Source organism: Stegostoma tigrinum, chromosome 39, assembly GCF_030684315.1.
Source record: "Stegostoma tigrinum isolate sSteTig4 chromosome 39, sSteTig4.hap1, whole genome shotgun sequence".
Taxonomy (NCBI): Eukaryota; Metazoa; Chordata; class Chondrichthyes; order Orectolobiformes; family Stegostomatidae; genus Stegostoma; species Stegostoma tigrinum.
This window is the reverse complement of record NC_081392.1, coordinates 7,017,039-7,039,145: the sequence shown is the minus strand read 5'-3', so window position 1 is coordinate 7,039,145 and position 22,107 is coordinate 7,017,039. Positions and strand designations below refer to the sequence as shown.

The 22,107-nt window shown below is 42.5% G+C and overlaps 1 protein-coding gene across 7 annotated transcripts in view; it reads left to right on the top strand.

Annotated features, from left to right (window-relative positions):
• The window catches only part of LOC125447648 (sodium/calcium exchanger 3-like), a 349,017-nt gene that overhangs the window by 252,920 nt on the left and 73,990 nt on the right, over nt 1-22,107 (top strand). The window contains exon 1 of one of the 7 annotated variants that reach the window (XM_059641027.1): nt 18,430-18,448. The exons of the other annotated variants lie outside the window; for them this stretch is intronic. The gene's annotated coding sequence lies outside the window, so the exon portion shown is untranslated. Of the gene's footprint in view, nt 1-18,429; nt 18,449-22,107 lie in introns of those variants that run through there. 7 annotated transcript variants of the gene reach the window in all.

The following is a 22,107-nucleotide window of genomic DNA, read 5'->3' as shown; positions in this document are numbered from 1 at the left end:
GCAGATGACGCAGAAATGGGTGGGAAGGCAAGTGGTCAGAATGACATAAAGAGTCTGCAGAGAGATGTAGACAGGTTGAACCAGTTGCAAATACTTGGCCAATGGAATATACTCATAGTCTTAGAGTTATACATCACAGAATCAAACCATTCAATCCAACTCGTCCACACCGACCAGATACCCTAAACTGATCTAGCCCCATTTGCCAGCATCTAGCCCAGGTCCCTCGAAACCTTTCCTATTCATGTATTCATTCAGAAGGCTTCTAAATGTTGTAATTGTACCCAGCCCCACCAGTTCCATTGGCAACTCATTCCATACGTGTACCACCCTCTGCTTGAAAAGGTTGTCCCTTAGGTCCCTTTTAAATCTTTCCCCTCTTTAAACTATTTCCCCTCATTTTGGACTCTCTTACCCTATCCATGCCCTTCATTATTTTATAAACCTCTGTAAGGTCACCCCTCAGCCTCAGATGCAGCAGGGAAACAGAGAAAGTAGCCCCAGTGTATTCAACTTCTTCCTATGGCTCAAACCCTCCAATCTTGGCAACATCAATGTAAATCTTTTCTGAACTCTTTTAAGTTAAATAACATCCTTCCTATAGCAGGGAGACCAGAATTGAATGCAGTGTTGTAAAAGTAGCCTCAGCAATGTCCTGTATAGCCACAATATGATGTCCCAACTCCTATCCTCAATGCAGTGACCAATGAAGACAAGTATGCCAAATGACTTCTTCATAAATCCTGTCTATCTGTGACTCCACTTTCAAGGGACAATGCGCCTGCACCCCAGGTGTGTTTGTTCGGCAACACCCCCTAGGGTGTTACCATTAACTGTATAAATGCAGCCCTTTGGTTTGCCTTACCAAAATTCAACACCTCTCATTTATCTAATTTAAACTCCATCTGCCACTTCTTGGCCTATTGGCCCATCTGATCAAAGTCTGTTTGTACGCGGAGATAAATACTCCTTCATTGTCCACTACGCCACCAATTTTGGTGTCATCTGCAAACCTACTAACCATACCTCCTTTATTAACACCCAAATCATTTATGTAAATGATGAAAAGCAGTGGACCCAGCACTTATCCTTGTGGCTTGCCACTGGTTACAGGCTTCCAGTCCGAAAAGCAACCCTCTACCACATCCTCTGTTTCCTACCTTCAAGCCAATTGGCTACCTCCCCTGGATTCCATGTGACCTAACCTTGCTAACCAGTTTACCATGCGGAACCTTTCTAAACATACGATGTGTACTACTCTGCCTTCATCAATCCTTTTTGTCACTTCTTCAAAAAACTCAGTTAAGTTTGTGATACACATTTCCCATGCACAAAGCCATATTGACTATCCCGAATCAGTCCTTGCCATTCCAGATGTAAAATCTGTCCTTCATAATCCCCTGTAACAACGTTCCCACCATTGACATCAGGCTTTTCCTTGCCATCTTTCTGAAATAATGGCACCACATTAGCCACTCTCCAGTACCTCACCCGCTGCTATTTGATGATACAAATATCTCTGCTAAAGGGCCTGCAATTTCTTCCATAGCATCCCCAAATGACCTGGGATACACCTAATCTGGGATTTGTCTACCTTTATGCATTTTAAGACCTCCAGGACCTCCTCTTCTGTAATATGGTTGCTTTTCAAGACAGCACTAATTTTTTCCGAAGTTCCCTACCTTCCGTGTTGTTCTGCATAGTAAATACCCTGATACTATTTATTTCCAAAGTTCCCTAACTTCCATGTCTTTCTCCACAGTAAGTACTTACGCAAAATATTTGTTTAGTATCTCATCCTTTTCTTCTGGTTGCAAACATAGACAGCCTCATTAATTTTTAAGAGGCCGTGCTCTCTCCTTAGTTACTCTTTTGCCTTTAATGCATTTGTAGAATGTTTTCGGATTCTCCATAACCCTATTTGCCAAGCTGTTTCATGCCCCCTTTTTGCCCGCCTGATTTCCCTGTTAAATATACTCCTACTTCCCTTATACTCCTATAGGGATTCACCCGATCCCAGTTGTCTATTTCTGACGTAAGCCTCCTTCTTTTTCTTGACTGAAGCCTCAGTTTTTCTGGCCATCCAGCATGCCCTACCAACCTTGCCATTTCTACTAAAAGGAACATACTGTCTCTGAATTTTTTCTGAAGAACGGTCTCGACCTGAAACATCAGCTTTGCTGCTCCTCTGATGCTGCCTGGCCTGCTGTGTTCATCCAGCTCTACACCTTGTTATCTCACACTATCTCAGAACTCGCGTTGCCTCAGTTTTGAAGGGCTTCCACTTTCTAGCTGCCTGTTTACCTGTGACGGCCTCCGTTAATCAACTTCACAAAGTTCCTGCCTAATACCATCAAGATGAGCCTTACTCCAATTTAGAAATGTAACTTTTGGATCAGGTCTATCCTTTCCTATCAGTATTTTAAAACTAATAGAATTACGATCGCTTGCTCCAAGTGCTTCCCCACTGATACCTCAGACACTTGCCCTGCCTTATTTCCCAAGAGAAGATCAAGTTTTGCTCTGCATATTGAATAAAACAATTTTCTTGTGCACACTTGACAAATTCCCTCCATCCAAGTCTTTGGGAAAATATGAGATTATACATTTTGGCAGGGAGAATAGAGGAGCTTAATATTATTTAAATGGAACAAGAAAGCAGAAAGCTACAGCACACAGGGATTTGGTGTCCTTGTGTATAAATAACAGAAAGCTTGTATCTGAGATCAGCAGATAAGAAGGCAAATGGAATGCTGCCCTTTATTTCAAAGGAAATGGAGTATGAAAATAGGACGGTCTTGCTATAACTATACAAGGTATTAATCAGACTACATCTGGAATACTGTGAACAATTTTGCACTCTTTATCTAAGTAAGTATGCACTGGCATTGAAGGTAATTCAGTGAAGGTTCATTCAGCTGATCACAGGTGCTGTTTGATGAGGTAGCAATGGAGCCTTTTCTCAGTGGAGATTAAAAGAATGAGAGATAACCTTATTGAAGCATACAAGATTCTTGGGGGATTGGCAGGGTAGATGTGGACAGATTGTTTTTTCTTGTGACCATAGGATTTTAGGAACAGAAATAAACCATTTAGCCCATTGTACTTGCTCTGCCATTTAATGAGATCATGGCTGATCTGATAATCCACAACTCCCCTTTCCTGCCTTTTCCGTGTAATCATTGATCACTTGCTGATTAAAAATCTCTCAGTCTTGGATGGACTTAATGTGTCTATAAAATTCTAACAGGATTAGACAGGTTAGCAGTAGGAAGAATGTTCCCAATTACCAGGGAGCCCAGAATCAGGGCTACAGCCTAAGGATACGGGTTAAACCATTTAAGACTGAGAAAGAGGAAATTTCTTTACCTAGGGAGAGGTGAGCCTGTCAAATTCCCTACTGCAGAAAAATGTCGAGGCCAGAATGTTATATAATTTAGAGAATGAGTTGGACATAGCACTTGCTAAAGTAGTCAAAGGATATGGGGGAAAAGGAGGAACAGGCTATAGAGTTGGATGACCAGCGGTAATCCTAATGAATGGTGGACCAGGCTCAAAGAATCGAATGACCTAATCCTACTCCTGTTTTCTATGTTTCAATTTTGTCAGAATCTCAGCTGTCCTCTGTGATGACGAATTCCACAGATTCACTGCCCTTGGAGAGAAGAAATTCTTACTCACCTCTGTCTTAAAGGTGTGCCTCTTATTTTGAGGTTGTGCAGTCTGGTTCTAGGCTGTCCCACAAATGGATTTACACATTTGCTGTCTCAAATCCTCTCAGATCAGCCATGATCTTATTGGGATAATAGGTTTGATGGCCTACGTCTGAAGCTACACCTGAGAGTCATATGATCTTGTGGAACTCTAGCTGGAAGCCACCTTGGTCTTTATGGCTTCTTTCCCAGCTTCTTCATGAAATAAAATGAGCAGTTGGAACCGGCTCATTTGTACAAACAGAATTCACTTGTTGATTAAGTAATACATCAAGAACTAGATTATATGAATGAATAATGGATGAATAAAATCTGGATCTTTGAAATATTCATTAATCAAAAAGTCCTAGTGTCTGCACAGCACTATAGACAATTAGTTTGGTAAAAGGGCTACTTTGAAGCCAAAATCTTGGTGCAGGGATATTATCATCTAATGCCACAATCACATTTCACACTGCAACAAGCAACTTGCCTGATTTCTTTTCCATTTACTTAGCTGGATAGTATTGAAGCTTCAGAAGGAATTATGGAAACTAAGAGTGGGTTATTTTGCGCACCTTGAGTTACTGAATACATCGACAAATAGACAACTATTTTAACGTCTTCCAATTCCAGGGCTGATGCAACTGCAATTTACTACACCACACTGCTTTCTGTAGCTATAGGATGCTGCAGTTTAAATTAAGTTGGGACTTTACTGCCAGCAGATTATGAGGAGCCTTTCATGAAATTGATTGAATTAAAATGTGACCCAGAGATAAAGGCTGCCCCTTCACTGTTACTGGAAATCCTGGAAGTCACTCCCTACAGCACTACGGGTGTCCCTACATCAAATGGACTGTCATTGCAATAGTTCAATAAGGGGCAACTAGGGATGGGCAACAAATGCTGGTCTAGTCAGTGTGCTCACATTGCATAAAAAAAATCTAAACTTCAGTACACCAGAGTTTCAAAAGTCTTGGGCTGTGAAGAACCTACAAAAATGTGTTGCTTTGCTTTAGGAAGAAATGTTGAAACATTAGTATTTATGCAGTGCCATGAAAACCTGGAAACATTTCAAAGATGCCGTGACTAGTTAGGTAGTCGGACATGTTAGAACACTCCGACGTTCCAGAAACCATTGTGAGATTGTGAGCAGTGAACTCCTGTTTGTGGGTGCCGCAGTTTGTCAGATAGATAGACATATTAGCAAGGAGCAAGATCCTGTAACTGCAGTGAGCTGTATGAGCAGTGAACTCCTGTTTGTGGGTGCCGCAGTTTGTCAGATAGATAGACATATTAGCAAGAAGCAAGATCCTGTAACTGCAGTGAGCTGTATGAGCAGTGAATTCATGTTTGAATTTGCCAGTTTAGTGAAAAACGTTGCCCTGGTTATCTCTGCTCTTCTTCCATTGTGCATTGAAATCTTTTCTATTTAGGATCCTGAATGAATAGATCCTGGTTTAACTACTGACATTAAGAACAGCAGCTCTGACAGTGCAACCTCTGTGTGCATTGTAATGTGAGGCTACATTTTTTGGTCATGTTCTGGAGACAGGGCAGCCCGAATCCACAAACTCTAAAGATGCACATTTGGAAAATTGTGTCTAACTAGTTTGCTGAAGTTTTTTTTAACAAGTTGAGAGGGGGTTCGTGAAGGAAAAGCTTTAATGCAGTGTACATTGACCTCCAAAATGCTGTAGTGCCACACAACAGACTTATAAAGAAAGTTATAGGTCATGGAATAAAAGGGACGATGGGGATACAAAATTGGCTGTGGGGTAGGAAACAGAGTAATGATTAATGGGTGACAAAGTGTGGAGCTGGATGAACACAGCAGGCCAAGCAGCATCTCAGGAGCACAAAAGCTGACGTTTTGGGCCTAGACCCTTCTAACGTCAGCTTTTGTACTCCTAAGATGCTGCTTGGCCTGCTGTGTTCATCCAGCTCCACACTTTGTTATCTTGGATTCTCCAGCATCTGCAGTTCCCATTATCACTAATAGTTAATGGGCATTGTTTAGGCTAGAAAAAGGCTTGTAATCGAGCGCCTCAGGGATCAGTGCTGGGACACCTATTTTCCTGATAAGATGAACTAGATTGCAGGAGACAAGTTCTATGCCATCTGTAATTATTGAAACTATCAGAATTGTAAACTGTGAGGAAAATTGTATAACATTTCAAAAAGACATTGACAAGTTGGTGGAGTGGGCAGGTGAGTGGTCAATGAAATTCAGTGCAGATGAATGTGAGGTGATGTACTTTGATACAAAGACCATGGACAACATAAAGGGTATTATTCTGAAGGACATGCTGGAGAAGAGAGACCTGTGTGTGTATGTACATAATGGAGCTGTTAACAAATCATGAAATATTCTAGGCTTTATTTACAGGTGCATAGCTTGTAAGAGCAGGGAGGTATTTATGAACTTATATGACATACCAGTTGTACCTTTGCTTGAGTATAATGTGCAGCTATGTGGACCATACTATAGGAAAGATGTGTATGCATTGGAGAGAGTGCAGAAGAGGTTTAATAGAATTACTCTAAGGATGGAACTCTTGATTACAAGAAAATGCAAAGTAGAAACAATCTTCCAGAGAAGAATGCGATGGGAAGCTGAATAGAAGTTTTTTAAAAAAATTATGAAGAGTTTGGACTGAAGGCATATGGATAAACTGTTCACATTTGTAAACAGGTTCTGACCCAGGAGCACAATTTTAAAGTGTTTGGCAAAAAAATGTGATGTGAGGGAAAACTTTTTCATACAGTGAATTGTTCAGAGTTTGAATACACTGCCTGAAAGTGTGGAAGAGGCAGGTTCAATTGAGGCATTCAAAAGGCATTGGATGATTATTTGAATAGAAGCAATGTGCAGGGTTTTAAGACAAAAACTGGAAATTGACACTAAATTAAACTGCTTAGAGAACGGTGCACACACGTTGGGCCAAACGAACTCCTGCTGCACCATAAAAATTTTATGCTTCTCTCCATTTGGTGAAGTTCATTCTTCTCATGAAGGGTTCCTTAACTGTGATTCAGACATACTTTGATGAGGGTTAACATGTTGTGTGATCTGTTGTCCTCAAAAAAAACCAGGGACACTCCTTCATATATGCACCTCAATTTTCTCATTAAAACCATGTGAAAGCCACTTTGAACCCTGAGAATGCAGCTCAGAGCTGTGGGCCGTCACAGGCAAGATTATCTGGACCACTATCATATGGCTAATTGGGGGATCTTGCTGTGCCACTTCTCCCACCACTTTTGTATGATACAACAGTGACTATATTTTAACTTCATTGGCTATAAACTGCAACAGAAAATCTTGGGGATACAATGGGATATGAATATATCCTTTTATTCTTGTACTCTGAACTCCACTAACAAATACTTCACTAGATTCTATTTTCCTCATCATTCAGTAAACAAGTGCTAAAGACCAGCTGGCGCCAGCTCCACATTTTCTTGTTACTCGAAGACGGAAATTTGACGCAGACTGCAAGTGGAGGGAGCTAACCCAGAAACCTACCCTGCTTTAAAAAAGCTTCCCATGGCCACCATGCTTTTAAATTTCTTATAACTCCATCTGTATATTCAAACAGACAAGAAAAAGCTTGCCGCTTTTTCAAGGTGACAGCCCCTTTTAGGACAAAAAAGAGCTATTCGCTTGCGAACTATTGGTTGAACAGTACATGAGACCGCCAATGTGTTCTGCATGGAGCATTCCGATTGATATCCACAAGCTGTGTAGCTGACAAACCTTTTTCTTTGTAGATGCGACAGGCATTTTTCAGACCTTCCCCAGGCGCCATGTCGCCAAGTACACAGAACACAGAACAGCACAGGCCTTTCAGCCCGTGATGTTGTGCCGACCTATTATCCCACTCCAAGATCAAACTACCCTGCATACCTTACATTTTACAGTCAACCATGTGCCTATCCAAGAGTTGCTTAAATGCCCCTAATGTATCCAACTTTACTACCATCACTGGCATCGAATTCCACACACCTACCACTCTGTGTAAAGAACCTATCTCTGACAGCTCTCTTATACCTTCCTCCAATGGGCTTAAAATTATGCTCCCTTGTGATAATCATTTCCGCCCTGGGAAAAAGTCTTTGGCTAACCACTCTATCTGTCATCATCTTGTACACCTCCATCAAGTCACCTCTCATCCTTCTTTGCTCCAATGAGAAAAGCCCTAGCTCCCTCAATCTTCCCTCATAAGACCTGCCCTCCAGTCCAGGCAGTACCCTGGTAAATCTCCTCTGCACCCTCTCCAAAGCTTCCACATCCTTCCTATAATGAGGCAACTAGAACTGAACACAATATTCCAAGTGTGGTCGAACCAGGGTTTTATAGAGCTGCAGCATAACCTCCTGTCTCTTAAACTAAATCACTTGCCAATGAAAGCCGACACACCAAACGCCTTCTTAACAACCCCATCAACTTGGGTGACAACTTTGAGGGATCTATTCTCATGGACCCCTAGATGCTTTGTTCCTCCACACAGCCAAGAATCCTGCCATTAACTCTGTATTCTGCATTCAAATTCGATCTTCCAGAATGAATCACTTCACACTTTTCTGGGTTGAATTCCATCTGCCACTTCTTTGCCCAGCTCTGCATCCTGTCAATATCTTGTTGCAACCTACAACAGCCCTCCACACTATCCACAGCTCCACCAACCTTGGTGTCATCGGCAAACTTACAAACCCATCCTTCCAAGCTCATCCAGCTTCCGGAACAGTACTGCCAGCATGTTCTTTCTTCCTAATTTGCAATTGTTGCAATTGACAATTGGAGTAATGGGACATGCATCACAGGGTTTGGGCATTCCAAACCTTCTTCTGCTCATTTGTGTCAAATAAGCAAGTAACAAATTTACATTTATCTCATACCTCTCTCTGGGAGAGGACTTTCAAACTTTGAAATACTTCTCGAGTGCGAATGTTGTAATGTAGGAGAAACAGTAGCACAGTGAGGGCCCCAAAGCATCAATGTGATAATGAATGGCCAAACTATTTTTTAGGTCTTGGTTGATGAAAAATCATTGGTCAGGATACCAAGGAAAACTCACCTCCACTGTCCCAACTGATAGGGCAGTTGAGATGAGATAGGATCTCTGATAGTGGAACTCTTAGCTGGCACTGTATTATAGCATCTGTCTAAATTTTGTTTTCAAGTTTTTGAAGGAGGATTGAACCTCCAACATTTTGGCTTGGCGAAGAGTGTTACCCGTTAACTGAAAGATCTGCCTGCAGCATTGGCATATACCCTGCCCAAAGCACTAGAATAATGTCAACATTCTCATCACAACACAGTAACCAGTTGTAAATAGGATCTATCTTAATCTGTAGGGTAGGCTGTGTACAGACACATGAAAAAAAATTGAACAGTCAAAAGAAATCAAGACTTCTCTTTCGATAACAAGGTGTAGAGCTATATGAACACAGCAAGCCAAGCAGTATCTGATACTGCTTGGCCTGCTGTGTTCATCCGGCTCTACTTGTTATCTCAGATTCTCCAGCATTGGCAGTTCCCACTGTCTGTGAAGACTTCTGTTTATACTTAGCTGGGTGGCACAATGGCTCAGTGGTTAGCACTGCTGCTTTCAGTGCCAGGAACCCAGGTTCAATCCCATCCTCAGGTGACTGTCTATGTGGAATTTGCACATTCTTCCTGTGTTTGCATGGGTTTCATCCAGATGCTGCCGTTTCTTCCCAGAGTCCAAAGATGTGCAGGCACGGTGGATTGGCCATGCTAAATTGCCCACAATGTTCAGGGATGTGTAGATTTAGATGGGTTAAAGGGGGATGGGCCAGGATGGGATGCTCTGAAGTCAGTGTGGACTAGTTGGGCCAAGGGCCTATTTCTGCACTTGGGATTCTGTGACGGTAGAATATTAAAAGGGAGTAACTAACACTATTTGTTTAAATCATAGATGTCTATCCATATTTCATTGAGCCCAAAAAGAGCTTCTGGGTGACACTTTTGCCAAGTAGTGATCAGAATAAAGAATACCAGAGGTACTCCAGGGGTGAGTGAGTGGATAGGGTTGGTTTTGAGTTCATTAAGTAGAGGTTGGTGAGTTACCAAATGGCTAAGTAACATTACTGACCTGCCGGTGAGCTAAAACGTTCAGCAAAATTGAACTTTCATCTCATACACTCAGAGGATAGCCTGGCTGGCCTTTCTGCATTTGTGTGTGAAGCAAAGACAGAAGAGATCAGAGCTTGTTTCATCTGTCCCATCCTTGGCCAGATATTTGAAAGGTGCTTAACAACAGCCATGCAGCACATGTGTTTTGCTTCTACTTATTCAGTGTTCTACGCTTCATTGTAGCTTAGACTCTGACTCACGAAGGAAGAGCAGTCATACAGCGCAGAAACAGACCTGTTAACACAGTTTAGAATGCTCCATGGCAGAATTCATTGGATCTCTCATGTTTGTCAGCCAACACGCCTCAAGTGGATAGCATTTTTGCCTTAAAAAAATGGCAAGCATTTTCCTGTCTGAATGTGTATTCAGATGGAGTTATAAGGATTATCAAGGCATGGTAATCACGGAAAGCAGCGTTAAAATCGGGCAGGACTCTGGTTAGTTCACTCCACTTGGGATCTGTGTCAACCCATGATTTTTGAGAAACAAGAAACTCTGGAGTTGGTGCCAATTGGTCTTCAGCAATTGATTAATGAATTACTAAGAAAACAGAATCTAGGAAATAATTGTTATTGAAGCTCAGAGTACAGCAAGAGAAAGATATATTTATGTCCCATCTGTATACTCAAGATATCCTGTTGCAGTTTACAACCAGTGAATTTAAAATGTAGTCAGAGTTGTAACATACAACAGTGATGGGAGAAGTGGAACAGCAAGATCCCACAATTAGACATATAATAGTGATCAAGATAATCTTCCTCTCTGAGATTTGAAGGATAATTTTTTTTAGCCAGAACATCAAAGCTCTGTGTTCTTACTTTCTTTTAATTATTTCAGTGGATGTAGGTATTTGTGGCTAGGCCAGCCTTTATTGCCTATCCCTCATTGCTTTTAAGAAAGTGGTGGTGAGCATGTGTTCTTCCTTCGTGAGTATTATGGAATCTTCTGCATTCAATTGAGAGGGTTCTGTTCAGCACCCCATTCACAAAAAGGAGTCACTGATAATGCAACATTCCTTCAGTATTGCGCTGGTATGTTAGACAAAGTTTCATGTTCTAGTATCTAGTTCCTTGAGAAGAATGCTGCCCAGTGTGAGTCATACCTAACCCAATGTAGGACAGTGAAAAGAATAAAAAATGATACAAGATCCAATGTTAAAATTATCCTGCGACAGGTCTTGGTTCAAGTTGGGCCTGAATGAGGCATTTAATAATATTTCAGTCCAGGATGCTTAAAAATATCTCAAAAATGGGAAATGGAAATGTGAGGTTGGAGGCTCTTGTTGATTATCTTTGATGTATGCGCCACTGGGAAGGCTAGCATTTGTTGCTCATCCCTAATTGCCCTTGAACTGAGTGTCTTGCTAAGCCAACTCATAGTCACATTGATTGGATCTGGAATTGCATGTAGGCCATACCAGGTAGGGACAGCAAATGTCCTTTCCTAAAAGGCACTACTGAACCAAATGAGTTTTTAACCATATTTGCAGGTTATTTTGTGGTTACCATTTCTGAGATTAGCTTTATGATTCCAGATTCATTGACTGCATTCCAATTCTACCAGTTACGATGGTGGGATTATGTACCCACATCCCCACAGCATTAGTCTGGATTGCTGCATTACCAGTCCAGTGACATTACCAGCACACTACTGCTAGTGTAGAGGTACCATTTCATAGTGAACAATGTACAGGGTTTGCAGGATGTATGTGTTAAAATGGACTGAATGTCGTTTTTCATCGACATCCACCTTTAATACAAACAGTGTGTCCGTACTAAAATGGCTCTTAGAAGTGGCCCCTTAACAGGGGCTTTGGGTTGGCCACTCCAGATTTTCAGAGCAAGTGGTAGCGTCATTCTTAGGATGTGGGCATCACTGGCAAGTAAGAAAAGGGTAGAAAAATACAAGTTCTGGAGACATTGTGCAAAAAAGAAATAACCTTGTAATGAAATTCAGCAGCTGGAAGGTTAAAGCAAAGTGCTGAAATATATTTTTAGAGTACTCAGGGTTCTGAAATTGCAGTGCTATTTTCATACTGTTAGTTTTGAGAAGCTTAATGTTAGGAGACAGCAATCTGTTGTTTGTGCTCATAAGCAGCACTTGGTATCGTGTGGGCTGCTTCCCTATTTCTTTGCCTGCAGCACTTTCGGGCTCCATTTCCTTTGGTTCTTCCTTGTTACAACCATTTCAATCAATGGTATTAGTGCTTGACTAAGTATTTTGCCTCTGTGTCTGTTGCATCTAGTTGGGGTTGCGCACTGGATGTAGGGGTATGGAGAAGCTGGCTTTCTCTCCCCTGCCCGAGAATAGTTATTATTTGGGTTTGGCAAGGTGGAAATGAAGACGAACACAGTGGGGAAAAAATAGAGAACAGGAAAAGGATGGCATTGGCCAGTGAATAACAACATTTTGCATTTATATAGTACCTTGCATGATATTGAGGTATATCAATGCCTTTTAAAGCTAATAAAATACTTTGGAACTGCATTCCATTTGCGCAAGGCAAGATCTCACAGACAGCAATGTGACTCTGCTCCCAGGATGAGGCATTCCACTCCCGTACGTCTCAAATGTCCTTGTTTTTCCAGGACCGCAACTTCCCTCTCGCAGTGGTCGAGAATGCCCTCAACTGTGTCTCCTGCATTTCCCGCAACTCAATCCTCACGCCCTGTCCCCGCAATAACTACCGAAAGAGAATCCCCCTCATCCTCATGTACCACCCCACGAACCTCCGGATCCAACGCATCAGCCTCCAACACTTCCGCCATCTGCAAACCGACCCCATCGCCAAAGACATTTTTCCCTCCCCACCCTTGTCTACTTTCCAGAGGGACCACTCTCTCTGTGACTCCCTTGTCCACTTCACACTCCCCTCCAACCCCACCACACCCGTCACTTTCCCCTGCAACTGTAGGAGGTGCTCCACCTGCCCCCACACCTCCTTCCTCACCCCCATCCCAGTCCCAATAAGACTTTCCACATCAAGCAGATGTTCACTTGCACATCTGCCATTGTGGTATACTGTATCCGCTGTTCCTGTTGTGCCCTCCTCTATGTCAAGAAAACCAAGCGGAGGCTTGGGGACCGCTTTGCAAAACACCTATGCTTAGTTCTCAGTAAACAACTGCACCTCCCAGTCGCGAACCATTTCAACTCCTCCTCCCATTCCTTAGACGACATGTTCATCCTGGGCCTCCTGCAGTGCCATGATGATGCCACCCGAAGGTTGCAGGAACAGCAACTCACATTCCGCTTGGGGACCCTGCAGCCCAATGGTATCAATGTGGATTTCACAAGCTTCAAAATCTCCCGTCCCACTACTGCATCCCAAAACCAGCCCAGCTCGTTCCTGCCTCCCTAACCTGTTCTTCCACCCGCCGATCCCCTCCTCCCACCTGAAGCCGCACCCCCATTTCCTTCCTACTAACCTAACCCACCCCCTGACCTGTCTGGCCTCCCCGGACTGACCTATCCCCTCCCTACCTCCCCACCTACACTCTCCTCTACTGGCTCCATCCCCACCTCTTCAACTTGTCTGTCTCCTCTCCACCTATCTTCTCCTCTATCCATCTTCGATCTGCCTCCCCCTCTCTCCCTATTTATTTTAGAACCCTCTCTCCCTCCTCCATTTCTGCTGAAGGGTCAAGACCTGAAACGTCAGCTTTTGTGCTCTGAAGATGCTGCTTGGCCTGCTGTGTTCATCCAGCTCGACACTTTGTTATCTCAGATTCTCCAGCATCTGCAGTTCCTGTTATCTCTGAAGCAATGTGACCCTGACTGTTAAAACCTGTTTTAGGTGCTGGTTAAGGGATAAATATCAGCTCAGACATAAGAGGGAACTCTAACAGGGAACTCTGTTATCTCGGATTCTGAAGTTCCCATTATCTCTGATTACAATTTTAACCTCACTGCGAAGCCTCTTCCCGGATGCCTAACCTGAAGAAGTTACCCTCCTCCCTCTGGACCAACCTCAGGGGATCTCTCTCCCACTGCAACTCTCTTTTGGTCTCTTCAGCCTTGATACTGCTCGACCATGTCCTGAAGCAAACCAGGACCTGTCCATCTTCCCTGGAATGACCTATCCCCTCCCTACCTTCCCAACTATACTCTCCTCTCCACCTATTTTCTCCTCTATCCATCTTCAGTCCACCTCCCCCTCTCTCCCTGTTTATTTCAGAATCCTCTCCCCATCCCCCTTTTCTGATGAAGGATCTAGGCCTGAAACCTCAGCTTTTGTGCTTCTAAGATGCTGCTTGGCCTGCTGTGTTCATCCTGCTCCACACTTTGTTATCTTGGATTCTCCAGCATCTGCAGTTCCTATTATCTCTGATCACAATTTTAACCTCACTACGAAGCCTCTTCCAGGGATGCCTAACCTGAAGAAGTTACCCTCCTCCCTCTGGACCAACCTCAGGGGATCTCTCTCCCACTGCAACCCTCTTGTGGTTTCTTCGGCCTTGAAACTGCTCGACCATTTCCTGAAGCAAACCAGGACCTGTCCATCCTCCCTGGACTGACCTATCCCCTCCCTACCTCCCTACCTATACTCTTCTCTCCACCTATCTTCTCCTCTATCCATCTTCAGTCCGCCTCCCCCTCTCTCCCTATTTATTTCAGAATCCTCTCCCCATCCCCCTTTTCTGATGAAGGGTCTAGGCCTGAAACGTCAGCTTTTGTGCTCCTAAGATGCTGCTTAGCCTGCTGTGTTCATCCAGCCCCACACTTTGTTATCTTAGAGGGAACTCTCGTGCTGTTTGTGCTATGATAGGGCTTGGTGGTGACAAAGTGCTAGGTATCGTCACAGCAATGATTGGGAAAAGTTGCTTCTTTGGGTGATGTCACAGTGGGGCAGCATATAGATAAGAAATTAGAGGTCAAGGATAGATCCTTGGGGAACTCCTTGGATAACGATCTGAATTGTACAGAGCGGTGGGGTCATATTGTTTCAACAAAAGAAGGGTGCCCTGCAGTGATCAAGTGCAGCGACCTTATTGGGGTAATTGTGGGACTTGGCCCTTCAGGGAAGGAAGTCCTTTGCACTGCTTGTCCAGCAATTGAGTCAACCCTATAATACCAGAACTCAGTAGTGGCCACTGCTGGGACTACAAGCGGCCCTGAAGAGAAGCTACTTGGCGGCCATGCTTAGAGCTAAGTCTGAGGCTCTGGGTTGGAGAGGGATAGGGGTCGCTAGAGATAGTGTGGAGGGGTATACATGTATCATTGAAGGGACTAGGAGTGGAATTAGGTCTTTTTCCCCTCAAACCTGCTACACCATTCAATATGAACTTGGCTGATCTGTTTGCGTTTGGAATTCCACTGAAACAGTTGAAATGCAGCAAGACCTGGACACTATGCAGGTTTGGGCTGGCAAGAACTGGCAAGTAACACTCTTGCTGCATAAGTAGGCAATGATAGTCTCCGACAAAAGAAAATCTAACCATTGACCCTTGACATTCAATAGTATCATCGCTGCTATCAACATCCTCAGATCAACGTCCTTACTAATGACTAGAAACTGAACTGGACTAATCATGTAAATTATATGGCTATGAAAGCAGGTCAGAGGCTAGGAATTCTGCAGTGGGTAATTCGCCTGACTTCCCAAAGTCTGCTCACCATCTTCAAGCGCAAGTCAGAGGTGTGATGGAATACACCCCACTTGCCTGAATGAGTGCAAATCTAAAAACACTACAAGAGGCTTCAAACCATGCAGGAGCAAGCAGCCAACTTGATTGGCACCACATTCACAAGCATTCATTCTTCTACCAAAAATGCACAGTAATGGCAGTGTGCACCATCTACAAAATTCACTACAGATACTCACCCCGACTCCTTAAATACTCTCTTCCAAATCCATAACCACTACTATCTAGAAGGACAAGGGCAGCACATACATGGGACCATCATCACTTGCAAGTTCCCATCAAAGCCATTTGTTGTCCAGACTTGGAAATAAATTGCCATTCCTGCTATTTTGCTGGCCAAGGTTCTTTGAACTGTCTCCCTGATAGTATTGTAAGTGTACCTACACCAAATGCAGTGGCTCAAGAAGGCAGCTTACCACCTTCTCATGGGGAATCAGGGATGGGCAATAAACGCTGGCTACAGACACCTAGTTTACATGAAGAATAAAAAATGAAATTCCTATCCACCCCCTTTAAGTTTTAATTCTGTTGCCTGACAAGAATCTATCTACCCTGCCTTAAAACAATGCATGATTGCCTCCACAGGCTTCTGAGGCAGAGACTTCCAAAGGCGCAGAACTCTCTGAGAGAAAAAAAAGTCCTCATCTCTGTTCTAAATGGGAGATACCTAATTTTAAATTTAATTATTAGATTTAATTTTATTACAGTGCCCCTAGTTAGGAGCTCACTCACAAGAGGAAACATCTACTCATCCAGTTTGTCAAGACTGTTTGGGATCCAGAGACCGGAGGTCAAGTTGTCTGCCTCCAAATAAACCAGCTGGTGAGAGGGGACTGTGCTAAAATACCACCAATGATTCAAACATGGGAAGAGAAGCTGGTGTAGGAGATTCTCTAAGAGTCATTGGACAGGTAAAAATGGAACCATGCAAGGGCAGTGCTACTCAGCTGGACAAAAATGGATGTTTCAAAAGTTTCAGATAAGGATGAGGTGGGACGGTATACCATTGTCACAGAGGATGTCACTGTGACTTTCTTAATCGTGAACTGTTACAGGAGATGGACTAAAGGTGAAGTCAGCCACAGTGCACAGGATAATATAACTTGTTACTGCTGAATATCTCACAGCCCAACCCCTGCTTTCAATCATTAAGGGCTGCCATTTAACACATTTTCTTTAGCGTAACCCCCAAATTTGTGCCATGTTTGGTATATCTTTCTCACTGTTAGACGGTAAACCTTGTAATATTACCCAGACAAATGAAATATCCAGCATAAATAGATTCTTTTACTTGATTCATTCATGGGATGAGGGTGTCACTGGCTAGGCAGTGTTTGTCGCTCATCTGTAATTGTCCAGAGGGCAGTGAAGAATCAATCACATTGCTGTGGGTCTGGGAGTCACATGTAGGCTAGACAGGTAAGGATGGCAGTTTCCTTCCCTAAAGGACATTAGCGAACTAAATTGTTTTTTCCCAACAATCAATTCATGGTTGTCATTAGATTCTTAATTCCAGATATGTATTGAATTCAAATTCCACCATCTGCTGTGGCTAGATTTGAACCTGTGTCCCCAAAATGTTATCTGGGTTTTGGATTAATAGTCCAGCGATAACGCCACTGGGTCATTGCCTCCCTGAATAAATCCTCCCTCCATCCCCCAGCTCATCTGATATATGGTGGCTGCTTTTTGGTAAACATCAAAGATAAGACAACCTATTGGAAAATAAATTGGAGGGATAAAAAGCAACAGGAAGTGATGAACTTAACACAAGAAGATGCAACATAAGGGTAAGAATTGGCATTTAGATGTCAGGACTGCTGGGCTAGGGAGCAGAAGAGATGATTAAGCATCTGCAGGAACCCCTACAGCTCACAATGACTTATTTTGCTCTAATGATAATAACCTTTGAGGATAAGTAAGGATGAGATTGAATCATAAAGTTTAATGGCTCTTTTCCCAGTACTGTTTGGCTGCATGTAAAATATTCAAACCTGGCCAAGGTTCAAAATAAAGACTGGCATTTTCTTCAATCATGTGAACGATTGCTATTTTCTATGTTGTTATGTGATTCACACACTGTCAACTGAGGTTGGTTTTGCACAAACTGTTTTCTTTTTCTTCATTTGCTTTTAAAAAGAAGGACTTGCTCTTATAATCCATATTTCAGGCTCACACAATATCCCAAAGCATTTTGCAGCTGATAAATTACTTCTGAACTGCTGTAATGTAGGAAAACACAGCTGCCAAATTGCACACAGCAGGAGTCCCAAAAGTGATAATGACCATACAATCTGAATGAGGCAGGTTGAGTGGCAGATATTGATTAGGGATCTCCAGGGAGAACTATTCCTTTCTTATTCCAGCAGATGCATAAGTTCTTATACATCAATCAATTCAGCAGAGGCAGCTCTACTTTCATGTCTTCCCCAATATCTGTCAGTGTGTCGCGCACTCCATCAGTGTTCTGCTGGGAGTGCCAGCCCCGATTTTGTATTCATGTGTCTGGACTGGGGTTAGAAACCTCAATCCTGCAGCTCACAGACAGTCACCCACTGAGTCACAGCAGTTTTGGCTTTTATTTTACTTCCCAAACACTGCAATGCCAAGTGGGATGTGAATGGAAGCAGTGAGACCAATGTTGAGAGATGGCTTGTTTTGTTTAAAAGAAGCTTTTAGATTTGCGTTCCACTTTCGGTCTTGATCATATAGTTTAAGAAACAATCTTGTTCAGTATTGAGGTAGTGCTGCAAACTCGGAGGAGGTGTCTCTCATGGACTTAGGAATGGATCCGGAAGTCATTCAGCTTTTCTAGCCTACTTTTGGATGAGATATAAATTTGAGGCACAATTTCACTCCACAGATAAATATCATAGGTTTCATTGTTCTATATGATGATGAGCAGCTGGTTCTTCTAGTATTTTGATTCCCCCAACTCAAAACAGGTGAGTTGATTGTTTGTACTGAATGTTAGAATGTGTTTTATGTAATCTGGCTGCGACGTTTGGCTACAGAACAACAAAGAATATACTGTACTGTAAAAGTAATTCATTGGCAGTGAAGCACTTTAGAAAGTCCTCCAAATGTACCAGGTGCTAGATAAATGCTTGCTGTACAACCTTGGCCAGGACAGGGAATTCCTCCCAAAAAAAGGGAGATTCATAGGAAATCAGCAGCTGTATATCTGATGTATGGCACGTGTGGATCAGAATTACCAATTAAACCCAGTAGCAGAATTCATTGCTTACATAAATAGCCTGGCACTGTCTCTGGTAATGACAGAAATTCAGAGTTGTGTCAGGTTTTATGATACATAGTGTAATAGCCGACCCTGAAGGAATGAATTACAGTAGGAGTGAAGCACTCCCAGTTTTAAATTATGGATTGGAGAAGCAATTTTCCTTCATTTTAAATTATAGCTGAAGGAACAGAAAGCACCTACATTATAAATTACAGATGCTGTATTATTGTAATCCAAATATTGTGACGAGTATTTTATTTGCGATGATTTATTGTGTGTCTGTGTACAGAATGGCACAAATTCTTAACTCTCTTCCAACCTATGTTGTTTTCCATTTCTTTAATACAACAACAAATATTTTACCAAGAGCCAAGGGACCATAACTTGGTTTGGGAAGGTTTGGAAATTATGGTCCTGGAGATTACACAGGGATCTTGACATCTGAGATAGTCTTGAATTTTCAAACAGTCAGTGGAAGACGGAATAGGGCAGGGAAATGTGAAATGTGCTTGTCACCAATTAATGGCCCCTTTAAACTCATTAACGATCTTGTACTGTACTAACGAAGCCTGTACTGTTTGACTTTGGAATGTAAAATTTATTTTCCAGTACAGTCTTGTACTTGTGAGTGTTCAACTGCCAAATTTGCTGTGGGACCTGGTAACTCTCTCCACAGTATTTTGAGTTAAAATTACAAAGAGATGATGGCAAAGTGTGATGTCATCCGCTGAGCACTCCAGACGATTGCATTGAGAGCATGAGTTCAAACCTTATCAGGGTTGCTATTGAACTTAAACACAAAACAATCTGGAAAGCAAAATCTTAGTACTAATGACTATCATAAATAACATAAATTGTTGTAAAAACCCATTTGGTTCACTAACGTCCTTTATGAAAGATAATCCTTTCTCCACTAAGCACAGTGTTGTGAAGGTTATGCCTTTTAGATAAGGTGTTGAAACAAGCTACTGCCTTTTACATAAAATAGAACATTCCATGGCACTTTTATGAAGAAGAAAGGGAGATCTTGTGCAGTGGGTAGCATCCCTACCTCTGAGTCAGAGGCTATGGCTTTGAGTCCCACGCACGGAATGTAATGACCATGGAAAGAATGTTCAGAATGTGCCAAAAAGATTGATTATCAAGCCAAAAACCCTTCCAACACATTTGGACAAGCAGTAAAAGCAGGAGAGTGTCCTAGTCAGCTCCTCTGATATAGGTGGTGTTTCGCAAGCTACCACTTCTGGTGTCTGTACCAGGGAAAAACTACCCATCGAAACAGACATAAGCACATGATTGGTCTGTCACTGAGCAATGAGAGAGAATCAAAAAAGGATTATGGAGAAGAGTAGGGGAAGCATTCCCTTGTGTCTGAGCCAATATTTATTTTTTGTCCAACATGACCAAAAAATAATTATGTGGTCTTTCATTATACTTCTTGTGTTGCAGTTTTATTCCTTACAATCCAGCAGCGACTGTGCTATCTAAGGCATTTCATTGGCTGTAAAATGCCTTGGACCTTGTTACTTCCTGTAGGCATAACCATCACTTTGTACTTTCTTCAGGCTGCATATATTAAAGTCCTTCTGCCAGCATCTCCTGTGCTCCCAATTAGCTGATTATTGCCACTGTTAATTACACTTGAAGCTAATGAGAATATTAGTCTTGGGACTAATGGTTACATGATAACCTGTTAGTATTCTCATTTAAATATATTTAAGAGAAAAAAAAACTCAGGATTTTTCCAAAGCAGTCTGCAGCTAGAAAAATACTTTTGAAGTGTTGTTTATTTGTAATGAAGGAGATGCAATAGACAATATGCATGCAGCAGATCCCACAATCAAATGGTGACCAGATCATCTGGTTTCTTGGTGTCGGCTTTGCTAAGTATTAGCCACAGCAATATCCCTGTTTTTCTTTGAAACAGCTCAATGGAACATGTTATATTTGTCTGTGGAAGTGTACAAGCTTTCGTTTAGCCCTCAGTTTGAAAAATGGCACTGCTGATTTAACAGCAGTCTGTAATACTGTGTTGGGACAACTGGGTTAGATTTTGCACCCAAGTCACTGGAAAAGAGCTTAAATCTATAACCTTCTGAATTACCGGAAGAAAATAATGCAGACTGTGCTAAAGCTGATACCTTAACACCCCATTACTGGTGAAGCTTCCAAAATATTTAATATTGAAAACTGTTAACAGATCCTTAATTTATTCTGGGAACAGGGCTGTTGCCCACTAGCTGGTGAGCCATTTAGAGCTCCACATCAACTCCAATAGGAAGGCTTACTAATAAAGTTCCAGAGGCCGGCTGCTCTTCAATTTGGCAGCACCACAAGGGATGTGGCAGCTGACACGAATGCATCTCCCAAAGTCACAGGATCAATAAGGAAGCTGAGGTCGAGGGTGAGTGTGGTGGTTGGGGTTCGTGCCAAAGTGATAGTGAGAATGGCTGTGTATGCTAGGTATGGGGCTAGTTTTGTCAGGGATGAGGTGAGAGGCAAAGACACATGGGTGGCTTTCAGATTAGTTCTTTCAGATCTGGCAGTGAGTCCCATTGACAAAGACCTCTCCGTCCCCACATCCCCATCTCTCTGGACTCCATTTTGGACATCCTTTGTGGTGACTGACCTGCCCATCTCTGGGTGAATACTAGCAGGTGACCATGTAACCATTGTTGGTTGTCGTAAAAACACATTTGGTTTATTAAATACTTAAGAGAAGAAAACCTTCCAGCCTGTTGTGACTCCAGTCCCAGAGCAATGTGGTTGAATCTTAGCTCCCTTCTGAAATGACCAAGACAGTCAATCCGTTCAGGGGTGTTTAGGGATGTGCAACAAATGCTCTCTTTGCTGGATTACCTCAGTTTGTTGGACAGCTGGTTTCTGAACCAGCATGTTGTCAACAGCTTGGGTTCAATTGAGATTACCACAAAGGACTCCCCTCACTTGAGGTGTATGTGGTGACTCTCAGGTTAAAGTACCACCAGTCAGCTGTATAATGAGAGAGCCGTCCTACGGTCTAGTAGGACTGTGGCACCTTTATCTTTACTTTTATACGAAGCAATGCAACATGAGTGGCGTTCTCCACTAACAGTATTCTGCTGTCACTGCAAAAAGACATTCTGCCTATCACACAAATTAACGATATGGTGTATGAAATTCAGTGCTGAGTGATGCTAAGTATGTAGGCATATATACTAAAGAATGGCCAATCATATCAAATAACATATCCCTTCAGATGTTCATAACAAGCAAGGTACTGACTGCGGGCAACCCAGTCTGTGCTCGCAAAACTATTAACGTTGTGTCCAGCATTAGATGTAATTCCACAATTGCTAAATAAACTGAATGTGCCAAGAATCA